Raw genomic sequence first — 7,261 nt, 5'->3', positions numbered from 1 at the left:
AAAATGAATACTCCCCTGGCTAGCTGGGACCCACCTTGCTGGGAGGCTGACTTGTGGGCCTACTAAGTTGACGGGGACGAAGGGCTTTGTCAACTTAGTCAATATGAACGGTTCTAGCTCCAGTGACCGTACGATGTCCATACAACGGCCGTAGTGCTTCTTCAACCTCTGGTCTTCTTGCTCCAGCCGCCCAAAGCAGCGCCGGTCGTGCCACAAGCTCCTGCCTCCCATGGCCGGCTGTGCTGCCGTAGAGGCCTCACTGCCCCCTACTATTCCCACCGCTGGCCAGGCCCTGCAGCGACGGCAGCCTCACACCGCAGCCGAAGCAGTGAACCCTCGTAGTCCTCTCCGCGCGGGCTTCCATTGCCGCGTCGTCCCCTTCCTAGGCCTCGTCGTCGTCCACCGCCGTGGTGCTCTCCGCGCGGCGTGGTCAACATGGTCAAGGAACGACTTCCATCGGAAGAGTACTATACATGGAGAGGCTGACAGCTGGGTCCATGGCCACAGCCTAGTTTTTTGTGGTTTGCCAAGTAAGTCGCTTTGTCAGGCGTGTTAGGCTGCAAATCTTTCAAGACGAGGAGAGCTTTCATTCGGCTGGCCGAGAAAATGGCCCATCAGTAATGAGAAATGGGTTGTACATTTTTAAAACACATCAAACCAGCAATTAGTTTCAAATATCTTTTTTTTTCATTTCAAGATTTTAAATTACATTAATTTTTATGCGTGGAGAATTTGTTGGATTTTATATTGATATACATTTATTTTTAAAATCAGTTTGAACGTGAGTCGAAATTTCGGGATTAAAAACAGTTCGGACCGCACCGAAATATGCAAAATTTCGTATAAATTTTTAATCGTTGCCACAATATGGTTTGTAACGCTAACAAAAAGAATATGGGCTCCAAAAAAACCTTAAGAATTAGCAAATGGGCTGTAAATTAATAGAAATAATGGCAGATGGGTTGTATGCTGTTTTCCACAGATTTGAGGCTTTCCTAAAAAGAAAGGTTGATGCACCAGCACTGACTGTTGGATGTCCATCCAACGGCCATCGTGCTTCTTCAATCTCTGCTCTTGCTGCTCCAGCCGCTCAAACAAGCGCCGGCGGGAGTGCCTGCTCCCTCCTCCTCGCGGCCGGCTGTGCTGCCGCACAGGCCTCACCGCCCGACCGTACTCCCATCGCTGTCCTAGCCATCCCTCTACTCACCCACACCTGTTGTTATTCTCCGGCGATGGCAGACGAACCAGTAAACCCTCATATAGTCGTACTCCCCTCCGCGTGGGAAACAACTGCCAAGTCTTCCCTGCCTCCGTGTCGTCCCCTTCCTAGGCCTCGCCATCGTCCACCGCCCTGGTGCTCTCGGCGCAGCGTGGTCAACGTGGTCAAGGAACGACTTCCATCGGACGTGGACTGTACGTGGAGAGGCTGATAGCTGGGTCCACGGCCGCAGCAAGGAAGTGCCTCCTTATTACACGGAAAATAATGATTCCTTCACCTGACAGCTGGGATCCACCAGACGGGCCACTGTATTTCGCAAAAAAAACGTTTCCCCCTGACTGCTGGGACCCACCAGCTACATCTTCGCATGCAAGGAAGTGCGTCCGGGCAAAAAAATGATTCGCCCCCTGACTGCTGGGACCCACCAGCTACATCTTCGCACGCAAAGAAGTGCCTGACAGTCGGGACCCACCTGGTCGAAGCGTATGTAGCATTGTCATTCTGGTCGTGAACGTGTACGTACATACTGGTCGATGTAGAGGCGCGCACTTGTCGTAGTAGAGGCGTGCACATAGCATGTACACGTACATACAGCGGCCAGGGTGCAAGAAAGAAAATACGGCCATGTATGTGTACATATGGGCGGGGTCTCGAATGCCTACTCGCGCATACGTATGGCCAGGGCTCGTGTACATGGCTGGGTCAGAACGGAGAAACAGCGTCGTCGTCGTGTTCATGTGGAGGCAACGGAAGGCGTCGTGTTCATGGGGAGGCAACGGAATGCGTCGTGTTCATGGGGAGGCAACAGAATGCGTCGTGTTCATGGGGAGGCAATGGAACGCATGGGAGCCAACCGGCTGGGTCGGAACAGAATGCGTGGTCGTGTTCATCAGGAGGGCTTGGACGGAACAGGCGATGGAAACGAGGCCTGGCATACCGCAAAACGGAGGAAACAAGCTTGTGTTCGACCGGCCACGTTCAAAACGGGATCCTGTTCATCGGGAGGGGTCTGGCGTACTGCAAAACGGAGGAAACGGACCTCCTACGGTCGAAACGGGGGTCCTGTTGATTGGGAGGGGTGTGGCGTACCGCAAAACAGAGGAAACGGACTTGTGTTGGAGCACTACGGTCGAAACGGGGGTCCTGTTCATCGGGAGCGGTGTGGCATACCGCCACGGGATATTGTTCATCTCCACCGTCGACCTCCTCCAGCCTCCACGGGCTCCTGTTAATCCAGCCTCCATGGGCTCGTGTTCAACCAACCTCCACCGCGCGCTACTCCACTAGCTACTGTTCAACAACCTCTCCACCGTCTACTGTTCATCCAGCCCTCCACACCACGGGGTCCTGTTCAACCACCCCTCCACGGGCACCCCTCCACCGTCTACTGTTCATCCAGCCCCCCACACCACGGGGTCCTGTTCAACCACCCCTCCACCGTCTACTGTTCATCCAGCCCTCCACACCACGGGGTCCTGTTCATCCACCCCTCCACGAGCACCCCTCCACCATCTACTGTTTATCCAGCCCTCCACCACACCATGGGGTCCTGTTCATCCAGAGGCAAAGCCACCGCTCACTGTTCATCCAAACCCCCCTGCAACACTCACTGTTCATCCCATCGATCGGCTTCAGTTAGCAGGAGTAGCAAAGGAATCACTCTATCGGGTTCAGTTAACAGCCATCGATCGATCGCTCGGGTTCAGTAACGTGTAGCCTGCAGTGCAATTGCTCGGGTTCAGTTAGAGCCCAACGCCTCGCTCGGGTTCAGTTAGAGCCAACGCCTCGCACACACGCGCGTACATGTACGAGAGAAACGTGCATCGCTCGGCCCCCGACCTCCCACCATAACCGGGAACTCCCCGAAATTTTCCTCGCCCTCACTTCTACCACGGTTTTTTCCGTCATGGACGGCCCAAAGAATGTCATGCAGCTGCGTCTCCGGCCTGCACAGGACGAAAATCCCATTTTCTATCATGATTTTTTGTCATAGAAGTAGGAGCCCACCACATCTATGATGATACCGGGTTTTGTCACAATTATTGTCATAGAAGTGTCATATGTATGACAGAAAAAATTTCGTTCGACCCAAAATGTCACGGATGTGTCTTTTTTTTGTAGTGACAACGTATGTTCTATGTCCTAAGACCTGAGATGATGCATGTACTCAGGATGGTGACATACTTGCTTTGGGCCGACCAAACGCTACTCCTTAACTGGGTAGTTATCTCTACTCATAATGTCTCAGTTGGTAGGTCGCGTTCCGGGTTTTATTTTCATCCCACCTCACCCGGTCTTTTTTGGTACTTCTTTGGTACTTGCTCCCACCTCCCACTCAGCCGAGACGGTTTATTTTCGTAGTCCCTCCCACCTTCCAGGTAGTTCCCTCCATGCAAAAAAAATCGAACCAACCAATCTCTACTCCTAATGAAGCAGTTGGTAGCCTCGTACGGTTTATTTTCGTCCCACCTACCATGGTTTTATTTGGTACCTGCTCCCACCTCCCAATTTTGTCGGTTTTTTTTCGTTGGTTTTTTATTTTCCCCCCTCCCACTGGCCGGACAAACCCAACGTTTATTTGGTAACACAATGAATTCACATATGGTGATTGATTTCTTCTTTGGTAACCCAACTAACGGATGGTAATCAATCTTCAAATATCAAAACCAAACATACAAGGAAACAATTAACTCATTTTTTTGACCGGTTATTTTTCGTCTCCCCTCCCACATACCTTTCCGCTTCACCACCCACATAAACCCATCGGATTAGTTACCATATAAAAGAATTAATCACAATCAATCAAGCATTGATGGGATATTTCCTTACATTGATGTGATTTTCATTTCTTATCATGAATCATACACGTCAAAAAAGGTACAGCGTGCGAGTATCGTGGGCACATGCCCTACAAATCCGAAAATGCCTACAAAAATTAAATCAGAATCAATCAAGCATTGCTGGTATATTTTACTTGTTTTGATGGGATTTTTGTACACGGTACCATTAACTCGATCCTCCCACCGCTGCCCTCCTCACGAGCCTGGACGGCCGATCCTCTCGACGTCTACCCTCATGTGTCCTCGCGCCGCCATCATCTTCTTCTCTGCGATCTCCTTGACTAGGAGGACTCCTCTGTGCCCCAGGCCCTGGCCGACGTCGGCGACTCCTCGGTACTCCACCCGCGCCATCACATCCGACGCAGGCGAAACTCTAGCTGATGCCACGGGATCCACATCCTATGCTCTTCGGCCATCTTCCACTCCGGCTGCTGCGTGGTGCCTCCGCTGCGGGAGGCAACCTGGCAGGGGCAGACGTAGCCGTCCTCGTGCAGCCCGACCCATGCGTCTAGCTCGGCGGTGAAGTAGCCTCGGCCTCTGAAAGGCAGCATCCACTCCCCATGGCGCGTCCACTTGCAGCTCCTGGTGTCGACAGAGTACGTGCCGCAGACTGCCCTGCTCCACGAGGACACGAATATGGTGCGCCCGTCCGGGTGCAGCGCGTAGGAGAAGATCATCTCGTCCTTGGTGAAGGGCATCGGCATGCTTTTCCAGGACCAGTAGGTGGGCAGCAGGTCGTCGTCTTCCATCGTTGGTGGCTTCGCCATCGCCTCAAAGGACACAGGCCGCTCCATGAAGTGGAAGGCGAACGCGTACAGCGCGTCGCCGGCGCCAGAGGTCAGGAAGGTGTTCGAGCCACAAAGCAGTGCGTCTCGAACGGGAGGGCCGACGGGCAGTCCGGCGGTGTCAGTGTCGTAGAAGAGGGTTCCCGCGTGTATGTTGGTCATGGCGATGATGTTGCTGCCTAGGGCTGCGAACTACATGGCACGGCCACGCTCAGGTGACACTAGCCGGAGGACAGGGGGGCGCTGAGGTCAGGACTGTCGGCATCGATCTTGCGGATGGTGAAGCCCTTGTGCCAGTCGTCTAGAACCAGATAGAGGCTCTTATCCTTGTTGCCGCTGCGGTTGTGGTAGTAGTTGGGCTCATCCTCCTCACCCTTCCTTCTTTGCTTAGACATCCCGCCCCCGACTGACTGAATTCTGAAGTATATACCAGAAAAACACGTACGCAGACGAAAACACTCGAATAGATTGGACGTAGCTGGCTAACCACGGTTGATGTAGTATCGATCTACTAGAAGCAACACGGATATGCGCAAGCAATTGATACACACGGGCATGCCTCGTGCCCGCTGATCTTTCTATTGGTCTCTGGGTGTACTGTTTATAGGGGTGCAGGGTAATACGTATATATAGCTGCTAGGACTTGCAACATAACCGATTCAGGACAGAACTACTGATCCTACTTGGTGATGGATTCCTGCACAAGCCGGACATGAGACGTGCTTTTTTTCTTGAGGGAAACGCCGCCACCGCGGAACCCTAGGGCAGGGCGCTAGGATCCCCAAAGCAGGGCAGGCAGCGAGGAGCGGCGCAAGGACGCCGTGTCGGTCGTTCCCGCCACCAGTGCTAAACCCCAGGTATTTACGTTCCATGTCCTCCCCGCACTCTACGCTGATACATCAGCGAGGAGCTGACGGTGGAAATGCTACTCCTCCCCGAACTCTATGATGCTTGATTCGATCTCGTGGAATGGAGCCATGACGGTGGGCAAGGCTATTGAGTTTGCTCCTAACGCCGGCTTGGGCGATGGGTGGGACGAATGCGAGCAGCGGCCAACGGCGGACATGGACTCAAGCTAGCACAGGTCCACGGCGGTAGAGGAGAGACACCACCCACCACCCATTGATGCAGTGAGGAGTGTGGTGTTCTACATATGGTAATTGGTAAAAGTTTTTGGTCCTATAATATCAGAGAGAGAGAGAGCATATTACATAAAAATAACGTTGAGAATTTAGATGCATTGTTTGTCACGAAGCTGTGACTGCCAATTTACATGAAATTAATTCCCTTAGTTGTGGTGGCAAATATAATACACCTAATCCATATTGTTATGCACTAGCGTGTGTGTGTGAGATAGATGGATTATGGTCTCATACCCAATAAGATGGATATGTGCGTGTGTTAGAGAGAGAGAGAGGGGGAGAGGGGGAGAGACAGTGAAGAAGAGGGACGGAAAGAGTGTGTGTGTGAGGATTTGATGGTAAAAAAGGTCACCAATGTCACTTGATATGTATGAGAATATTAAATGTAATATTAACATGATTAATATTAAACTCTTAAAGTTACAGAAATGTTACCCGTTGCAATGCACGGGCGTTCTTCTAGTAAAGGTAGGTTTCGGGTTTGTCCAGAACCATGCTGCGAGACGTGGTCGAGCAAGATGGGATTTGCCCCTCCGACCAGGAGAGATATACTCTGGGCCCCTCATGTGATCCGACCAGGATAAGCATGGCCATGCGACAAGGATTATGAGATAATCCGGTCGGGCTAGCGCAAGGACAACAGACTCGCCTTGAGCTCGACAACATATATCGTGTGGTAAAAGGAATGGAAGTGTGATGTACAGGTTCGCTAACTAGCTTCATAGTCTGCTTGGTGTTCGGCATGCCTTGCTAGAGGCCGCTACCAACCGGGCAGTTCGGAGGTGATCCGAACTGCGACCAAGCCGACTTGAACCTAAGGGGTCGCGCGCTTAAGGGAATGAACCTACGAGGTCGGATCCGAGGACACTGGTCGGATGTGATCCGAACTGTATTCGGATTGTGGCCGAGTAGACTTATGGGCTTTAGGGTCCGTGCGAGGCCCAAGTGTTGAGCCCGTGACGGACGCCTATATATATATAGTGGAGGTGCCGCACACTCACGCGGTTGATCGCTTCGGTGCTGTCACTAGGGTTTGACACCTCCACTCGCCGCCGGTTGTGTGATCGGACCTAGTAGTCCGCTGCACGACGTTCCTCCTGCACGTGCGGATACCGTTAGAGGCGGTGCTCTTGCGCCGCTCAGGTGAACCTGTACATGGGAACCGACCACTGTTGTACGAGAGAGATCGGACAAGGAGAAGAAGATCCATGCGGACGCGCTGCCCCAACTCTTCTTTCGCTACACGGCACTGCGCGTCTAGTGGTAACGAACTGT

General features: G+C 52.5%; 1 pseudogene; it reads right to left on the bottom strand.

Moving 5' to 3' along the window:
• Positions 1–4,409: 4,409 nt before the first annotated feature.
• LOC123153387 (uncharacterized) lies at positions 4,410–5,239 on the bottom strand (annotated as a pseudogene).
• Between the last annotated feature and the right edge of the window lie 2,022 nt (positions 5,240–7,261).

The sequence above is a fragment of the Triticum aestivum genome, chromosome 7A, assembly GCF_018294505.1.
Source record: "Triticum aestivum cultivar Chinese Spring chromosome 7A, IWGSC CS RefSeq v2.1, whole genome shotgun sequence".
NCBI lineage: Eukaryota > Viridiplantae > Streptophyta > Magnoliopsida > Poales > Poaceae > Triticum > Triticum aestivum.
This window is presented reverse-complemented; position numbering and strand designations above follow the sequence as displayed.